This window comes from Eretmochelys imbricata, chromosome 1 (assembly GCF_965152235.1).
Source record: "Eretmochelys imbricata isolate rEreImb1 chromosome 1, rEreImb1.hap1, whole genome shotgun sequence".
In the NCBI taxonomy this organism is placed as follows: Eukaryota; Metazoa; Chordata; order Testudines; family Cheloniidae; genus Eretmochelys; species Eretmochelys imbricata.
The window spans coordinates 116,060,154-116,078,092 of NC_135572.1; the positions used below are offsets into that span (position 1 = coordinate 116,060,154).

At 39.3% G+C, this 17,939-nt stretch overlaps 1 protein-coding gene across 4 annotated transcripts in view; it reads right to left on the reverse strand.

Annotated features, from left to right (window-relative positions):
* Nucleotides 1-17,611, reverse strand: part of NCK2 (NCK adaptor protein 2) — a 161,164-nt gene extending 143,553 nt beyond the window's left edge. For 3 of the 4 annotated variants that reach the window (XM_077814287.1, XM_077814281.1, XM_077814285.1), the window contains exon 1: nt 17,297-17,611. The gene's annotated coding sequence lies outside the window, so the exon portion shown is untranslated. Of the gene's footprint in view, nt 1-14,599; nt 14,701-17,296 lie in introns of all 4 variants that reach the window. The other variant, XM_077814282.1, reaches the window with a different exon arrangement.
* Nucleotides 17,612-17,939: the final 328 nt, after the last annotated feature.

Here is a 17,939-nt window from a genome sequence, read left to right on the forward strand (position 1 = left end):
TAGAAGATAGGATGTAACTTGGTATGTACACTAATGTATCTATGTGGTGCCTTTTTGGAGAATTCACATCTGCCAACCAGCCTTGAGACACAATCTGGTGTACTGGACCATATAAGTGCACGCTGCCATGCACTGGAGCAGCCTTAAACAGTTTCTCACTGGGAAGACAGTCTGTAGAACCATGGCACAAGAAGATGCTGACAAAGGTGCTTTAGGAGCCAATCTTGACAGGCCTGTAGTGGGCTGAAGAATCAACAAACTCCCCTATTTAGAGGTGTATTCTGGGGAGTGCTTCCCCCTTTAAAGATTCGGGAATGCATTTGAGAGGTCAACCTCTTCACGTCTTTTGATAAGTCTGGCACCAAATCCTATTTCTGATGCCTCTTCCTTGGTATCAGCAATGCCAAGCTGTGTCTTGGTACCAGCAGCCGCTGGCGAGGTGCTCAGTATCCTGACCAAGGTAGACGACTCAGATGGAGGACAGCGTTGATTTGAGCAGCAGGTGTTTTAGTCTGGCTGCCCTATCTTTTTTAGAATGGGGCTTAAAGCCCTTTAAAATGGCACAACTGTCACTCAGGCTATGTCTACACTACTGCGGTAAGTCGACCTACGCTACGCAAGTCCAGCTATGTGAATAATGTAGCTGGACTCAACGTACCTTAGGTTGAGTTACCGCAGGGTCTACACCGCTGGGGGTCGACGGGAGAAAATATCCTGTTGACTTACCTTACTGTTCTCATCAGGGGTAGAGCACAGGAGTCAACTGGAAAGCGATCTGCAGTTGATTTGGCGGGTCTTTACTTGACCCGCTAAATTGACCGCCGGTGGATCAATCTCAGAGCACCTATCCCAGCTGTAGTGTAGACCTGCCCTCAGTGACCCTTTCCCCAAGCACGTAAAGCAGCTAGGGAGAGGGTCACTATTAGGCATTGCCTTACCACAAGGGTGGCAGGGCTTGAAATCCAGAGAGCGCAGAATATTTCCAGTACGAAGGCCGTTACCCAGACCTGGTGTCAGAACCACACAAAACAACAATTATTTTACGAACAACTAACTAACTAACCACACAACATGTACTATTTACAGGACTTGCCTAAAGACTTGCAGAAGCAAGGACAGGGAGCTCCAACAACGGTCATTGGCAATAGGAAGGAACTAAGAGGGGTCAGGGGAAAGGTCTTCCCTTTATGCATGCGCAAGGCAGCAGAGGACACTCGGGCCGCTCCAATGGGTATCACTTGGGGGGGGGGGGGACTCTCCAACAATTGTGCACTGGAGCATACAAACACCTATAAAGGAATGGACATGTGCAATCACTTGAAGAATATCGAAATTTCCAGTGAAATGGAAAGTTAAATTTTGTCTTAGCGCTAAGAAACCAACAAGTCTTCTGAAGGGAAGAAAGGAGGTACCACCACAGAAAGCTGCTGCTCACCATCTCTCCTGCTCTTTGTAAGTGAAATTCACCCCAGGGCAGAGAGCCAGCACCGGACTTATACATCACATAAGTGGTTCATAGGTACGATGCTAGCCCTCTGAACAGGGTAAATTTCATGCAATGGCAACTTCTATCCTTGCGTTTACTGATGTCTCCCCTCCCACAGAAACAAACTCCTCGTTATCCCTATTTATTCACCATGCAGTTCTTTCTGTGTAGTGGTCTAATTCAGGCTCCTATCCTGCAAGCTATTCCACATAAGCAAATCTGCACCAATGTGGAGTTCAACTGATATAAGGTTCATTTCAGATGCAAGGCTCCACTCAGAGTACAGATTGCAAGATGAAGCCCATAAAACGTAATTGCTAAAGAACAAAGGCCTTTGCTCTATTGGCTTCAGCGCACCATGAGCACCCATAGCTTAAATTAATAAAGCAAGCAATCATCTAAAGATCACTAGAGCACTATCCCACATAGAAAAATGAGAAACTAAAACCAGGGTAAAAAATATACCATCATCATAATATTCTGTGCCATTCACAGTTATTTTGATGGAATGGCTCTTTCCAGATTAAGGATCCACATAGAGCACCCGCTTCAGTCACCCTACAATTCAAATTTTTAAAAGGGTACTCCATAGCAGCACCAGGTAGGATTTACTCAACTGCCTATCCACCTCAACATAACTTCAGAAGGGGCTTAATGAGAGCACATGAATTCTAAGGCAATTTACAGTGGCAACTTAATACTGGTCACCACTGTCAGGCAGAAGGGAGATTATTTGGGGATGAGAAAATGAAAGAGGAAACCAAGCTTCAAAAGAGGTTTGCATAACAGGCTGTACAGTATAATTAGCAAAGGAGAAAGGACAAAATGTGAGAACAATGGTATCAGAGAATAAAAATTAGTTGTGGAAGCAGAGAGAACTCTCCACAGGAATGTTATAAAACATGGCATTCATTTTAGATTTCTCTAAAGTTAGATGTTTTAAAACCACTTGCAGTAAACCCAAAATGTACTACTTAATATAGAACAGTATAAAACATTTATGATTTTTCTAAATGTGAAAATGTTACTATATGTAATGGAAAATATTTTGATAAGGTTTAATAGCTGGAAATATTTGGGAAACTAGTCTCTAGCTGAGCCCTACCTAACACTTTGATGCCAGAATATGTGTTAATGGAAAAACAAAACAAGTTTTACACCTGTATAATTGTTTTTGTTACTCTGGTTCATAGAGGGGCTAAATGTATCATCATCTCAAATACTCTCAGACACCTTTGAGCATTCTGACCATTTAAGTGTATAGAAAGTACACTTAGTGAGCATTCATCTGTAGGGTCAAATCATGCTCACGTTATTCTCATTTAAGTCAATGGAACTAACTTCTCAAATAAGATAAATAGGTTTGTGGCCAAAGTTTACAATCTAATGTTTTCTTCTTTTAAACTGGTGAAGTAGTCCTCCCTACCTTGTATGTCAGTGGAGTTAGACGTGATCCCAAAATATGTCATTCAGAGTCAAGGCATTCAGAAGTCTTCACCAGACTGACACTATTCCTAATTATATCTATGCAAAAAATGCTGCATAAGGAAAACGGTGATGGGAAAACACTGACCAATGACCAGAATCTAAGGACAAGCAGTGGTTTTTCAATTTTCTCTGAATAAATAAGTGACATGCCTACTAAAATTCCACCATAAATAAAACCAAATTCTTCTAGAATCAGTTACAGAATATTTATAATATTGGCACAAGTCAGTATTTATGAAGTGTTTTTATTTATGTAGACATGCTGTAGTTATCAATAAGATATAACCTGAGCCACATTTCAAAGATTAAACTGTTAAGGAAACTGACCCATTCTCTACTACAAGAATTCCATGTAGAAGGATAGTGAGGAAACAATAACAGAGGTACAGAGAGAGAAGAAAAAGGGATCTGTATTACCAGTAGTTATGGAGTTGGCGGTAGAATCTCCTTCTCCACCCCACTAATCATTTAAGTGATTATTTACAGCAGAGCCACCTCCAAAAGAATTCTTAATTTATTTAACTGGGTTTGCAATGGCTGAAAGTTTAGGTTTAGAGCACAATTTTTCAGTGCTGTTAAAATAAAATGTTATTTGCCAAAACAACTCTAAGGGTACATCTACATGAGAGAAAATGTGCCTTAAGACAGGTGTCTGCTAGGGATCCCGGTGTCAGTTTTCGCTGCCCTTTTTTTTTTTTTTTTTTTTAAAAACAATGTAAGGGTGGATTGGACAAACAATGTAAAGGTGGACTGGACTATAAACCTGTTACAGAACAGTATTATACAACCATATTGCTCCCAATCTATGTCATCAATTAAAAAATCCTGTTAGTTTAGGGCATCCATGCTCTGTCACAGACACACACACTACAGAACAGTAATATCTGTAGGGCAGAAAATTCCTAGAAGTGGCACTGTGGGATTCTATATTTATCCACTCGCAACAACTTACTTGTCAAACTCACTCCAACTGCCAGAACTGTAAAATCCACTTGGCATCTGAGATATCAAGCTGTGTTCTTGGTATCTTATATATTCAAAAGCAAGAAAGATTTTGCAATCAGATATTAGTTGACAATTGTGTTGATGTAAGAAGCAAAAACACATCTAACAGATGTAATGGGATACTCTCTTTTTATAGTAAGCTAGTAATTCAGATACGTAGGAAATACATATGCCTTCTTACTCAACAATGTTTTTATACAGATTTAGGACTATAACCACACTTTAGCTGAAGAACAATGTGTAAAACAGTGTGATGATCAACTTGTAAAAATCTGATTAAAAAATCTTTAACATTATAAAACAAAATATTCTTTAAGGTTGTGGAATAGTTTTAAGACTATTTTTAATCAAATAGCTTTTGAAAAGATGTTTAAATTGTAAGTTACAGAAATATCATATAGTACAGAAACAGCACCACTAATGACTTATATAGTTATTTTTATAGTACTCAGAAGTTAACTTTCTTAATTTTAAAATGCTTACATCTATACAAATTAGTCACACATAGATCTATATAAACAAAGCTAAGTTTAGCCTTAATGGAAGCACTGCCACAGCACACTAAATCTACACCTAGTACCATCTGTTTAGATAATATGGCAATAGTACCTTAGATAGATCATTAAAATAATCAGTTTCTGTTGAGTGCAGTTTTTTAGTTGACACCACACCCACCACACACCATCCCTCATGTCAAGCTTTCATTTGTTTCCACCTCTGGGGGGAAAAAAAAAAAGTCAGCCTTTTGACAAATATTTACCTTTACACAAAATTTCTATATGCTATTGTTTCTTTTACATTTACCACAAAAAAACCCTCTAATATAAAGTTTATAAGAATCCTCAGAATCATACAAAAATTACCTCAATCTTTGTGTGTATATAGCTATATAAAGAATAGTTTTGGCATCTGGAAAAGTTATGAAATATCCTTCAATTTGAGTAAGATATCAAATCTAGTTTCACTATGTAACCTGAAGCAATATCCCAAAATGGTTTATTCTAATATCAGTTCTGTAATAATTTAAAAAACTCTCAACCCACCGTGGAAAATAGTGTGTGTATATAGACCATATGATTTGCCAATTGTTTCTCCCAAACTGTAAGCAATCTACAAGTACAGTGTGGTGGAAGTAGTATGAATTACCCAAGTCTTATAATTTTAGAGTTAACAGCCTCCCAAAAAAGCAACATTTGAAAATGGATACGTAAACCTGCACTTTCTTTCCTCCAAAATATCTTACTTAAGCTGCTATGTAGGGGAGCGACAGATTTTACGGTTAAGTCTATAAACTAAATCTCTCCTCCTGTGACAGCATATTGAGAGCTCCCCCATCTTCTCGCAGATAAGTTTCAAACCACAATTTGTAAGGCACAGCCACAGCCACATTACAAGAAACACTGACAGCTTGAAAAATCATACTGCAACCTGAAAAATTTGTACCAATAGCAGATTAATACTTAACACTGCGGAAACTGAAAGATTGGAGGGAGAAAAAATTATTTTTCCAGTTTGTTTACTTTGGTATTTGATAGCACTCTATAAAATCAGTTTCACTATTTTGTTGATGGGCAAGTACACTTCCCATGTCATGCACTAAAATGACACTATCACTCTCATGCATTGCTCTGAAACAGCTCATATGGATACTCTCCCCCCAAAGCCCTTCAATAAAGGAACAATGCACTGATGAAACTAAAAATGCAGCAGACAGGTGTATGCACAAAGAGAAGAGCTGGGCGTGAGAAGGTCTGAACTTAATTACATAAAGGCTCTTTGTAAATATCAGGGAAGCAGAAAAACCCTATTTAAAAAAAAAGTTTCAAGCTCTAATTTCAGAACAAACTCTGTAAAAAAGTGCTCTACCAGAAAAAGTGTTTTTTGAATGAATCAGTTTTTAAAAATGCATAGTTGTCAGTGTACCTTTAGTTCATATGATGAATGTATTGAAACATATGTATATTCAATGATTGCTCAATTTCAGTTTGGGGGAGTGGGGTTGAAGATTCAGAAGCAAACAGGGCATGGTCCCCGAGGAGGAAAGGGAGGAATAAAACAGTATCTTTCTTCCGAGTGGCTCTCCGCTTCTTCCATACCATTAACCCCATTTTATAAAACCAAAAAGTTTTGGAGAGTCTTTTCCCATCTAGTAATACAGAAAGAGAAGGTGGTCATGACACCCCTAGATTTTAGGCTGAAAAGCAATCTTACCTGAAAGTAAAAATAAAAGAGTACAGGAAACTGGCTTAACACTGCCATTAAGACTTTTGCGATCCTCTCTGTAATATAATTCAAACAATTGTAACACAAACCTGAGCGCCTTACATTTAAAATCATTATCTATGACCAATGGAACAGTTCAGATTATATACTAGTAGAATAAATGGAAACTAGCTCAAATAATGTACTCCTCCCGCATCCAGGTCGAATGTGCATAAACAGAATGCATAAAAGGTACTAAAACTGCAAAAATATGATTCTGCAACAAAGAAAGAGAACCCCCATACCTAGATGTTTTTCCATAAGCTACTTCCTAATATGGGAAAACTATACTAAACTGAGGCTCGGCTGTAGTCATACCTTTCTAGACCTAGATAATTTCAAGTGAAGGCATACCAGATTTTGTTCTTACTTGGCAACAACAATATAGCCTTTTGAATTCTAGGCTGCTTCTAATGTTATCTGTTAAGCATATTAATGATTGAATGCAATTCAGCAAAAGTGATCTCTATTACATTAAAGGTAAAATTATATGATACATATAAAAATTAGACTATATCAATTTTAATTAATCCTCCCCAGCCATGACACTATAAGCTACAACCATTTTTCATCATCAGCTTTACACAGTGCTACAACAGACTTGTTTTTTTCCTTAAACCAAAGCAAATTTCAAGAGAATCAAAATTTCCAAGTATCAGGACCCTATTTCAGTAGTTAAAAAAAAGGAAATCAAAGAACAAAAATAAATCATGACCAGACCCATTCTGAAAGGCAAATTAAAGGAATCTGACAATTGTTGGAGATAGGAAAGAAGTCTTTGTACCCTACTTAAAATATCTATTGTGATTTTTTTTAAATATATTCCATTTAGACAATAAAAAGATTTGCCTATCCTTTGGAAGGTCAGCGTTCAAGACCATAATACTTCTTCAGCCCTGATCCCGCTAAGATTTACATACTTACATCTTTAAACTGTATGTACATTGTGAACAATCCCATTGATTTAAGTGGGTCACTGATGGGTCAATTTAAATGGGTTTTTATTTTATTCTAACCCATGCCCTATTTCTATTTTTCAATTTTTAAAACCCAATACTTATTTTCAAATTAATTTTTCTGCTTTTTAATCTATTGCCTATTTTTTGCCTTTGCCTAGTTTTCCTTTTTTTTTTTTTTAAATCATCCATATAGTACAGAAAATATGTTGTTTTTCCTATTTTTCCCCAAAATATCAATCCTTCCCTTTCTCTATTGACTTCATCGGATTAAGTCCTCTTTGATCCATTCATGTTCTTTAATGGATTCTGAAAGTACTTAATGAATAGGGCTATTCTCACTCCACAAGCAGTCCCATTAAATCAATCGCAAGGTACTATGCAGGAGTACAGAATCTGGCTGTAAATATAAGTTGACTATTTAAACTGCATGGCTACCAAAAGTTCATCATACAATTTAGCATATGCACTTTGACAAATTAAAGACTGCGTGACTGGAGAACATATGATCTACGATGCAACTTAGGCCCTGATCCTGCAAAGACTTACAAATGTTCTTAACCTTTCACACTATAAGTAGGCCCATTGACTTCAACAGGACTACTCACCAGGCATAAGGTACCTAAGTTTTCGCAGGATCAGCGTCACAATGTGATAGGTAGGATGCAAATGATAAAGAAAAATTAAGAATGTTTTTGACACTGCTTTTAAATCACAGTAAGACTATCTTTCAGAGGCCCCAATTCTGTGAGGGGAAAGAAAAAAGTTTAAAAATTGAACAAAATGACTTTAAAACAGAAAAAGAGTAAAAGGTTATAAAATGGCTGTGAACAATGATATTACAAGACAGTAAAGGTAAAAAATGCACATCGGCCATGCAAACAACTTTACTCATTACGGCTTAATGGACAAGCTAGTGTTCTTTTAAAGTAAGACTATATAATCTCAAAAAGAAAAGGAGTACTTATGGCACCTTAGAGACTAACCAATTTATTTGAGCATAAGCTTTTGTGAGCTACAGCATCCGATGAAGTGAGCCGTAGCTCACGAAAGCTTATGCTCAAATAAATTGGTTAGTCTCTAATGTGCCACAAGTACTCCTTTTCTTTTTGCGAATACAGACTAACACGGCTGCTACTCTGAAACCTATATAATTGCAGATCATTAAGATTCTACATGCATCCTTTAATAGCCCGAATGCTTATTAAGATGGGTCATCTTCTGATACTTGTGCTAAACACAAGCTTGATTACAACCCAATTTTAAAACAAATACAAATTCCATAACCCTTACACAGATATCTGATTAAACTCCTAATATTCTCAAATTAGGTCATTCAGAATCCTCAATATTATAAAACAAAGTGTTTTGATGTAAGAAAATGTTAATCATTCAGTGTCAAGTGGAGGGTAGATCCCTTATTATAATGTTTATTATTTGAGATGATAGTGTTAATTTTCCTCTTTACAGATGTTAAATAGAATTCAAAATCTAATGTAAAAGTAAGTCCACAATAGAAATATTTTGTACAATCGCAGCACTGTTAACAGAGTCAGAGTGACTACAAAACCCGACAGAACAAAGCAGTGACAAGTCATCTAAAAATTAAAAACAGGAGAAAAGGGAGCACTTGGTAAATTTAGATTCTTAATTATTTACATTCCTTTTAAAGAAAATATTTAACAATAAGCGCTTACTTAAATATTTTTGTATTCAACTTTTATGCTTGAAACTCTCACCGTTTCCCTTTAGTAGTCATAATATTGTATCCATTTTGTCATTTTTAATTAAAAAACATAAGCCTGTTAAAGAGAGAGAAGAAAAAATAATCGACTTCAACATATTTTATTTGACAAATTTGTAAATTTGACAAAGTAAGTCTTAATCAGGATTATGAAGGAATCTGTGTAAGGCTGACTAATAAAGGATACGGTATCATAAAACAGAACAAATGGAAAGAGGGTAACAACTAGCTGCCACCAATTTCTAATTCTTTAATGCTACAGAAGGCGCATAGACCAGTGGTTCTCAAACTAGGGCTGCCGCTTGTTCAGGGAAAGCCCTTGGCAGGCCAGGCCGGTTTGTTTACCTGCCGCGTCTGCAGGTTCGGCCAATTGCGGCTCTCACTGGCTGCGGTTCGCCGCTCCAGGCCAATGGGGGCTGTGGGAAGCAGCGTGGGCCAAGGGATGTGCTGGCCGCTCTTCCTGCGGCGGCGAACCGTAGCCAGTGGGAGCCGCGATCGGCCGAACCTGCGGACGCGGAAGGTAAACAAACCAGCCCGGCCCACCAGGGTCTTTCCCTAAACAAGCGGTGGCCCTAGTTTGAGAACCACTGGCATAGACAACACTTTTCACTGATAAGAGAATACACAACTGTACCATTAAACCTGTATACTACTGTCAGTTTCATCTTATTTAAACTGAGTTGCCATGCAATACTACACACTGAAGTACTATGTCCTCAAGTTACACTGTTATTATGTATAGATTCTTTTCTAGGTTTACAAAACTTCCGAGTTTTGGTCTAAGCCAAAAGAGCTGCCAAAATGAAGCTGCAAGTTTACTGATAAATGTTAGTCAAAGCTAAACAACAAAAAATAGGGACTTTTGTATCACTGATGGGTTTCTTCTTATGACCTCCACGTGTCAGCTTCTTGCTCCTCCCTCAACTGCAAAACTGAAGAGTGGTGTTGATACGTTGACTAGTTTTTGCCAACGCTTCAAAAATTTTAAATAAAATAAATAAATGCTTTCTTCTGACACAATATGCTCAAATTTTTGCTGCTTCATACTTTTTCTAAAAGGGAGTTAAGTAATATTATACACATTTGCAATAGCTTATAAACTGATTAAAAGGGAGTCTTAAAATGAAACAAAATGTGGTTTTAATTGGCAAAAGTAAATGCTCAATGCCAATTTTACTGAATTTAGCATTTTTTCCAGCCAATCCAATTTTATAAGTTAGTTGTTGGACAAATGTGAACTTTAAATTACAATGGGATCTTGTATTTCTGCTCCACTGAAGAGATAGCAAATTTTATTGTAGAATTATTTTAAGTTGTGGGGCAACATTAACTTGTAGCTGTCTGTATTTCCACTCCATAGAATCCAAAATCTTTGCCACTTCATCATGCAATAGTTGTGAAATTTAATAACCCTTTTAGTATGTTTGGAAGTACAGCATACGTCCAGGAAAATGAACATGTGGTTTGTCATTATGATAGATTAACAAAGTGCAGCCCCAAAATGTTCCCTACAGACACATGCACTGCTTTTTGCACTGAAAGGTTGAAAAATCCTTCCCTGGTCATTATACAAAATGGCACCAGCTTTTCAACTAAGCACTGAATTTCTTTCGAACTGCATTCATTTACTTTGACACGGATGCCATCCAATACGTATACTGAAGATGAGAAATAGAAAACACCAAATAAAAACATGCTGCAATTAGAAGAAAGGAAGGGGAAGACCCTACATCTATACTACATTGGGTTGTCATGTGACCAGAACTAAAGCTAAGAAGGACATTCTGCTCTGTACTCAGTTTTCCTCTAAGAAGTGGTGCTATTGATTCAGCGAAGTGGCAGTCTTAATTCATTAATGTCTCTAAGATACTCTGATAGTCTTAGAAAGAAGTTCAAAGTAAATTATTATTAATATGGTAAGTTAAACTCTGTCTTCCTAAATTACTCCCGTAATGTTAACTGGATTTAGCGGTTTTCATCTTCTGCCTTACACTCCTAGTGTAGTGTAGCTGAGAGCTGTTGAACGGATATATTTTGCCACAGAGGTGGCTAAAACGTCAGATGACTGAAGTAATTGTTGTATAGTTTTTAAAATACTTTGGGAATCATATGAAATGAAAGGCTTTAAAACATCTGAACAGGAAAGAAATACCATCTTTATAACAATACATTTAATTTAATATATAATTTTTAAAAAAAGTTTTCTTCTCAAAATTATCTAAGCCAATAATGAACAGCCAGCTGCTCTTCAACATTTAATGACCTCTTTTAAAAATAAATACAGGACACTATAGCTGATAAATGCAATCATTCCAAAAACAAACTCAGTCCTTTTCTACGAAGATCAGCTTTGGTAACTTTCAGCACTAAGCACCTAGTAACCCCCAGTGCTAGCAGAATCTAGCTTCCTGCCACAGCATAAGCAGCAGTACACTTCCCTTTACCAGTCCGCCCCATCCATCTTCCCATTGATGGCTCCAAATTGGACTGAATGCTCATATTTGTGTCAGCCTGACCCACAGCTACTGTAAGAAGAGACTGCTGCCATTACTACGGAAAGCAGCCAACTCCTGCGTAGAGCAGAAGCTGCTAGCAGCTGAGAAAATGAAAAGCACCTACCCACGTACTATAAAAAAGGATGGAATTTAGTACACATGCTTTACTGAACGCAGTCCTTAATCTCTGTCCCTTCAAAAAGCTTCCAAATCCTTCTGTATCCCTTTTTCTATTAAAATAAAAATCAGCCACAAATAATCTCGACCTTCCAGACCCGCAAAATATTAACCCACATCAGGAAAAATATTATCATTCTCCCTTCTTAAAAAAAGACAATAAAATAAATTTGTAAAACAGAACTTCCCTTTAGGTCTGCCAGTGCATTTTCTTTTATTGTTGATCAGTTCAAATTAAGATATTTGGGATAGGGACCAAGTCTTGTACAGCATCCAACACATTAAAAAATAATCCAAGTAGAATCCTTAGACAAGGTGGCAAAAAGGAGAAGATGTGCTGCCCATCACAGTATCCCAGCTCTTTGCTAGGAGACTAACAGCGCTACTGATTGATTATGGACCATATCCTGGCTCCCAACCTGCCTTTCAATCAGGAGTAAAGACATTTATTTAAAAATAAAAGCATTCACTTCACAGAGCCCTCCCCGATTTGAAAAGCAAACCTATATTATGTTTCCTATAGCAATGGATCTTGATCACACTCCACACACTGTATACCTCAATATCTACGTTACACTACATACACAGTTACCTAAAATACTTCACAGGTGCAACATGGCTGAGGTTAAAGTTGCTGAAGAAACCACTTTTCTGATTTCTATGTATTTAAATTTTCCAACTCAGGCACTACATTAATGTAATGTATATTTATATCTACATTCCTTAGAAGACTTTGAAAGTTGTCCTTTCTAGACCATTGCATGGTCATCTTGAGTTTTACCTACTTCACAGTATAAATACATACAAGTTGCATATCACCACATGGAAACCTATGTCAGTTTTGACGCTGACCTCATCTACCAGGCAGGAAAGAAAATCGCATTGCTATATAAAGCTTATTTCTGACATTCACAAAACATTCTGTTATAGCCCAGCAAATACAGTGGACACTTAGGTAACTAACCAAGAGTTTTTCATAACATTCAGTATTTTTCAAATTCAACACTTTACTGAAAGGGGCTGGTACACTCTGCTTGTTTCTATGCATATTTAGAACAGTTTTAAATTAATAATGCTGATAATTGCTAACCAAGATTCTTTTCTGCACACTTGAACTTATACACTTAATAAAGCCTACTAAATCTTAAAAATACCTCTGTTAAACCAACTCGCTATACAAGAAGTGTTTTTTCTCATGGGTTCAAAATTTAGGATCCATTCTTTTGTTAACAAAATGGAAACAAATTCATCTACTATGTAGAAGATGTATACTTTACACAGATCTGTTCTTGTAATTCAACTTTCAATTCCATTTCATGTTTTCATGCACTATGATACAAATGAGAATAATTCATTTAATTAAAAATAACAAATCATACATTTATGTAGCCCCTTCAGCATGAAAAATTTCAAATAACTTTAAAAAACTAAACACCATAAAGAACTGCTTCACCAACTATTAAAGTGAACTATATCATCAGTTTAACCATACAAACCACCGCTACAGAATAATTTATGATAAACTTGCTAATGTATCTAATAGCAACTGCAGGGAGATTTCGCTTGATAAAATGGAATTATCTAAAACGGAAATTGGCTTGGAACATTTGGGTCAACACTCAGTCTTGCAAAAAGTGCTATGGGTTGTTTAATGACCACAAGTCATCAGGACCTTGTTTAATATCTCTTCCAGAAGATGGTACCTCATAACTGTGCCGTACCAGCACGGGAAGCTGGTTTTGCTGACTGGCTTTTCTACACATCAAGTTACCGCACAGCAAGCCAGGTTGTGAATGTATGGCGCATCAACTTCCCACGCAGTAACATCCTGTGTGGACACTGCTACAGTGCACTGAAAGTTCTGGAGTGCAACTTGGCTTGAAAGCATAGTTAGCCAAGCAAAAATCCTGAAGTGTTAGACTTGGCTAACTATAGTTTCAAGCCAAGCTGAACTCCAGGACTTTCACTGTGCTGCACTAATGTCCACACAGGACACATTACTGAACAGCAAGCTGGTGTGCTATAGTCACTCTCTGTCTAGGTGAGCACTTAGAGGAAATAATGTTACCTACTAAATGACCAAGATCGGCTGAGTTTTCCAAGGAGATATTCCATCCAAATATTGATAGCGGTACCACGCTACTTAACTTGTGAGTGTTTACAAGATCTTATCCTATGGCAACTGAAGGCATTGTGGTATTTATGTATACCTTAAATATGATAAAAAGAAAATGCACTTTCTTTAGATATTTTCCTTTACAGAAAGTGAAAAAGCAGGTCTCCTCCACAGCAACTTCGCCCATCCCCAGAGGCTATCCCTCCAAAACCAGGATAAGCTATTTTGATGGAGCATCATCCAATGAGGCTTATCCAGCATCATGCACCACTACTAAATTCATTTTGAACTAAAAACACTAGAGAAACTAAATTTATAGCAAATCACTGGGAAATTACTTCAAAACTTTTGACTAGTTCCACAAATAAAATTCCTAACATAGAAAATGTAATGATTACAGCCATGCCTTGAAAAAATCCATTTATCAGGTTAAATGGAAAGTTTTCCCTGATAAGTGGGCCTAAACTATAAGTTTTTGTAGAATTTGAACTTTTATTTCAGAAACAAAAATTTCTAGACCACGTTGTTATGTTAAAGACAGCCTTTCAACCCTGAGCCAAATGTAAACTAATAAAGTATTGTCTCCATGAGTCTGTAGGCAGTTCTGATGCTGCTGGCAGCTCATAACTTGCCAAGCAGCAGCACCCTGAGTAACTCCACCAAGAAGCAGCAGTGTTAAGAAATAGACGACTCTGGTCAGTTTCATTACTGCTTATCAGAACTGTAGCCAAAAATGAAGCTACTGGAATCTCAAATTTTAGGTTGCTGCTGAGGAAAGCCATGGGCATCAGCAAAGGAATACACAACAGTTACCAACAGTGGAAGAGAACACAATAAGAATAAATTGTAGGTAAGAAAAGAATAGCAGACCTTTGTCCTGCTCTCTCCCCTTGCAGCAGCCAGGAGATGCTGGGAGAGGTGTAGACTGGTGCAGACCTTTCCTCACCCAACTACACAGAGCTATCAGGAAGCTTTCAAGGGAAATGAAGAGGGGGAAAGAAGAAGAGATAGTAAGTTCCCTCTGTTACAGCAGCCAGTGAGATGCTGGAGTTTCAAATTTATCAGACACCTACTACCCAGAGATCAATATAAGGAACCATGCAGACAATAGATGACTAAATACTACCTTTGTGTTTCTTTTGCAGGAGAGCAAGGGGAAGAAGATTTGGAAGATTATTATAAGGCTCAAGAAGCTGGAATATGCCTTTCACCTCTGGGTAATAATCCAAATACAGTTGACACAGGCAGTGTCAAAATGTTTACCATCTTAACGCTGTTCACTGGCCTATAAAAAGTTATTTGCAAATTTTAGTCATGATGTTAGTAGGCAAGAGTGCCTCCAATCTCCACCCCTACTGCACAACTGGCCTCCTTGTTGGAAGTCTCAGAAAAGAAAACAAGGAATAGTTATGAAGACTGAAATGCTCTCCGTTGGGACATACTGGTGGGATAGCAAAACTTGAAATATAAACAGAAAAAACTTGACTGCTTGGGTCAGACAGAAGATTTCAGTTTTCAGAGTTGTAAAGACAATATCTTTTAGAAGCACTAAAATCACTAAGCTACCTAAATCATATTTCATAGTTACAGTTATGTCTACAATCCAAATATAAGATGTATTGGCATCATAGTTCCTAAGCAGTGATGACAGGCTAAAATTGCTTAAGAACAGTTGCAACAGACAGCAGGGTAATGACACTTCTAGAGGAAATATTGTTAAGCTAAAAAGGAACCCTTTCTAAGAAGCTCTCTTCTGGTAAGTACTTAAAAACCTAGACTTGTCCTCCATTCTAAGCTACTGGCCCAAGTTCTGGAGAACAGAAGCCAAAAATGGCAGAGCTAACCTGTATATATATATATATGGCATTAGGACAACACTATTGTGCCATCACTGAAAAGAAGCCTGATTTCCTATTGTTCATTAAGCTGCTACAGCAATAGCATGGCCTTCAGAGACAACTACCAAATAAGAAGGTAGAAAAAGAAATTGAATCCAGATACACAAAGGGCAAAATTAAATAAAAAATGTAGATGGCACTCGAATTTTTAAACCAACACAGGAAAAAAAAAACAATTTTAAGTGAAATTCAATATTTAGTTCACAACTTGATTTCAATACACACAGCTATTTACAGTGCAATGGTCGTCTAACAGGAGACATAAAATACCTTACAAACTACATTATATGGGCCAAGACGATTAATCAAAGTTGCAATTCTAACCTGAATTACTAACCTATTCTGCCCACACAGAGTCTATCTGTAGGTTTGTTTTGGGGTTGTTTTTTTATTAACTTAAAAGTCACATCTTTAATTTAGGTATTATTTTGGTCCCCCGTCCCCAGCACCTGTAGACTGCTCAATATTACTGATTATTAGTCTGGCTACCATGACACAAACATAAATGACAAGTATCAGCTTGCCACAGTGTACTGACTTTAATGGCATTAAATGTAACACGGTTTCTACAAAAGTGAAAATACAGTTTTAAATATATGTGCAAAGTTAAAACTCACCAAATACAAACATATAGCATCTGAAGGTTGTTTCGGCTTTGTTAGTTTGTTTTAATCATGTCAGGTGCTGGGTTTGACTTATGAAATAGGTACAAAGGGTCTAATATTTTCTAAACATGTTTTATAAACATGTATTACCATATATAAAAATTGAGTTCCATTCCTAGTAAACAAATCACAGGTGTTAATTTTTGAATACTAATGCTTGTCAATGTTTCAAATACCACATTAAACTCTTCTGAAAACTTTATACAATACCAACTTTCCATTAGAATGTAAACTTTAACATTTAAGATGAAATAAGTACTAGATGCTACCTAACTTAAGCTAAATAAGTAAGTTGCAGGGGATGAAATCATTAAAAACAGAAATGCAAATAATCAGTTTTGCCTTTGCCAATTTGCCTTTATTTTACTCACACAATATTTATTCAGGATTTATTGTCACATAAGGAACTGGACATATTAAGGCTAGTTATTTTATTGACGGGGTTATCATTTGAGTCCTAGCTGAGCATTGTTTTCTGCCCCTTTGCTAGTCGGGCTCTGAGCTACACAGCGAGACCTGAGCTGCACTTAAGTTAAGCCATGTTCGAAGTAGCTCGCCTCCGGTGTCAGCCTGCAGAGCAGGGTGAGTGGCGAGCCCGGCGGAGTCCCAAACCCCGGCTCGAGACGCCGCCACGCGGCTCTGCCCTGCCCCTTCCCCAGCACGGACCCTGCTACAAAGCAGCAGCTGTCAGACACGCAACAAAAAAAAAAAAAAAAGAACTCCGCGAGGACAAGGCGCTTGTGCGGCTCCATCGCCCGGACCGGCCTCCCCGCAGACACAGCGACCGAACGTGGCAGCGACCTCCCCCTCCCGCCGGCCGCTTCCTGCGGCCCCGGCCCCGCCAAGCCCGAGTCCCACCCACCCCGCCCCCTGGGGCTGCCCCCGACGCGGGGCTCCAGGCCCGGCGGGGGAGCGGCCCTAGGCCCGGCAGCGCCCCCCGGGGCCACCCAACTCCCCGGCAGCGGCCGCCACAAGTTTGCGGCGGCTGCCGTCCCCGCTCTCACCTCGGGCCGGGCAGCGCTGGCTCGCGGCGGGGCGGGGGCCCGGCGCTCTCCGGCCGAGGGGCGGGAGCGGAGCAGTAATGGCAGCGGCGGCAGCGGAGAGAGGGGAGGGGGGGGTCTCCCAGGCGGGCTCCGCTCTTTGTCTCGGCGGCGGCGGCGGTTGGCTCCCCCGCGCGCGCTCTGCCCCCTCCCCGGCGGCTGCGTCCTCGTGAGGGGCCGAGTCCCCCCTTCCTCTTCCTCACCCCCTCCCCCGGGCCGGCCGGACGTGCCCAAGGCCCCGGCGCTGCTGCCTCTCCTCAGCCCGGCGGCGGCAGCGGCAGCAGCAGCAGCCCCTCCCCCCGCTACACACCCCTCCCCTTCCCTTCCCTTCCCTTCCTGCCGCGGCCGGGATCGGCCGGGAGGGGCGGGTCCCTGGGCTCCCCCTTGCTCGAGCTGGGCTGGGCTGGCTCGGGCAGCTGCAGGGGGGCTGCTCCTTCCCTCCCTCCGCCCCCCAACACTTGAAGTTCTTTTGGGGGGAGTGGGGTGTCCAGGCCCTCTCCTAAGGGCGGAGTCGCTCAGGCTGCAGGACGGCCAGGATCGGGCCCACGGCTGGGCCCGGGCCCGCCGGCGCACACCTGGGCGCTGTGAGCCGGGGCGGGCTCAGGAG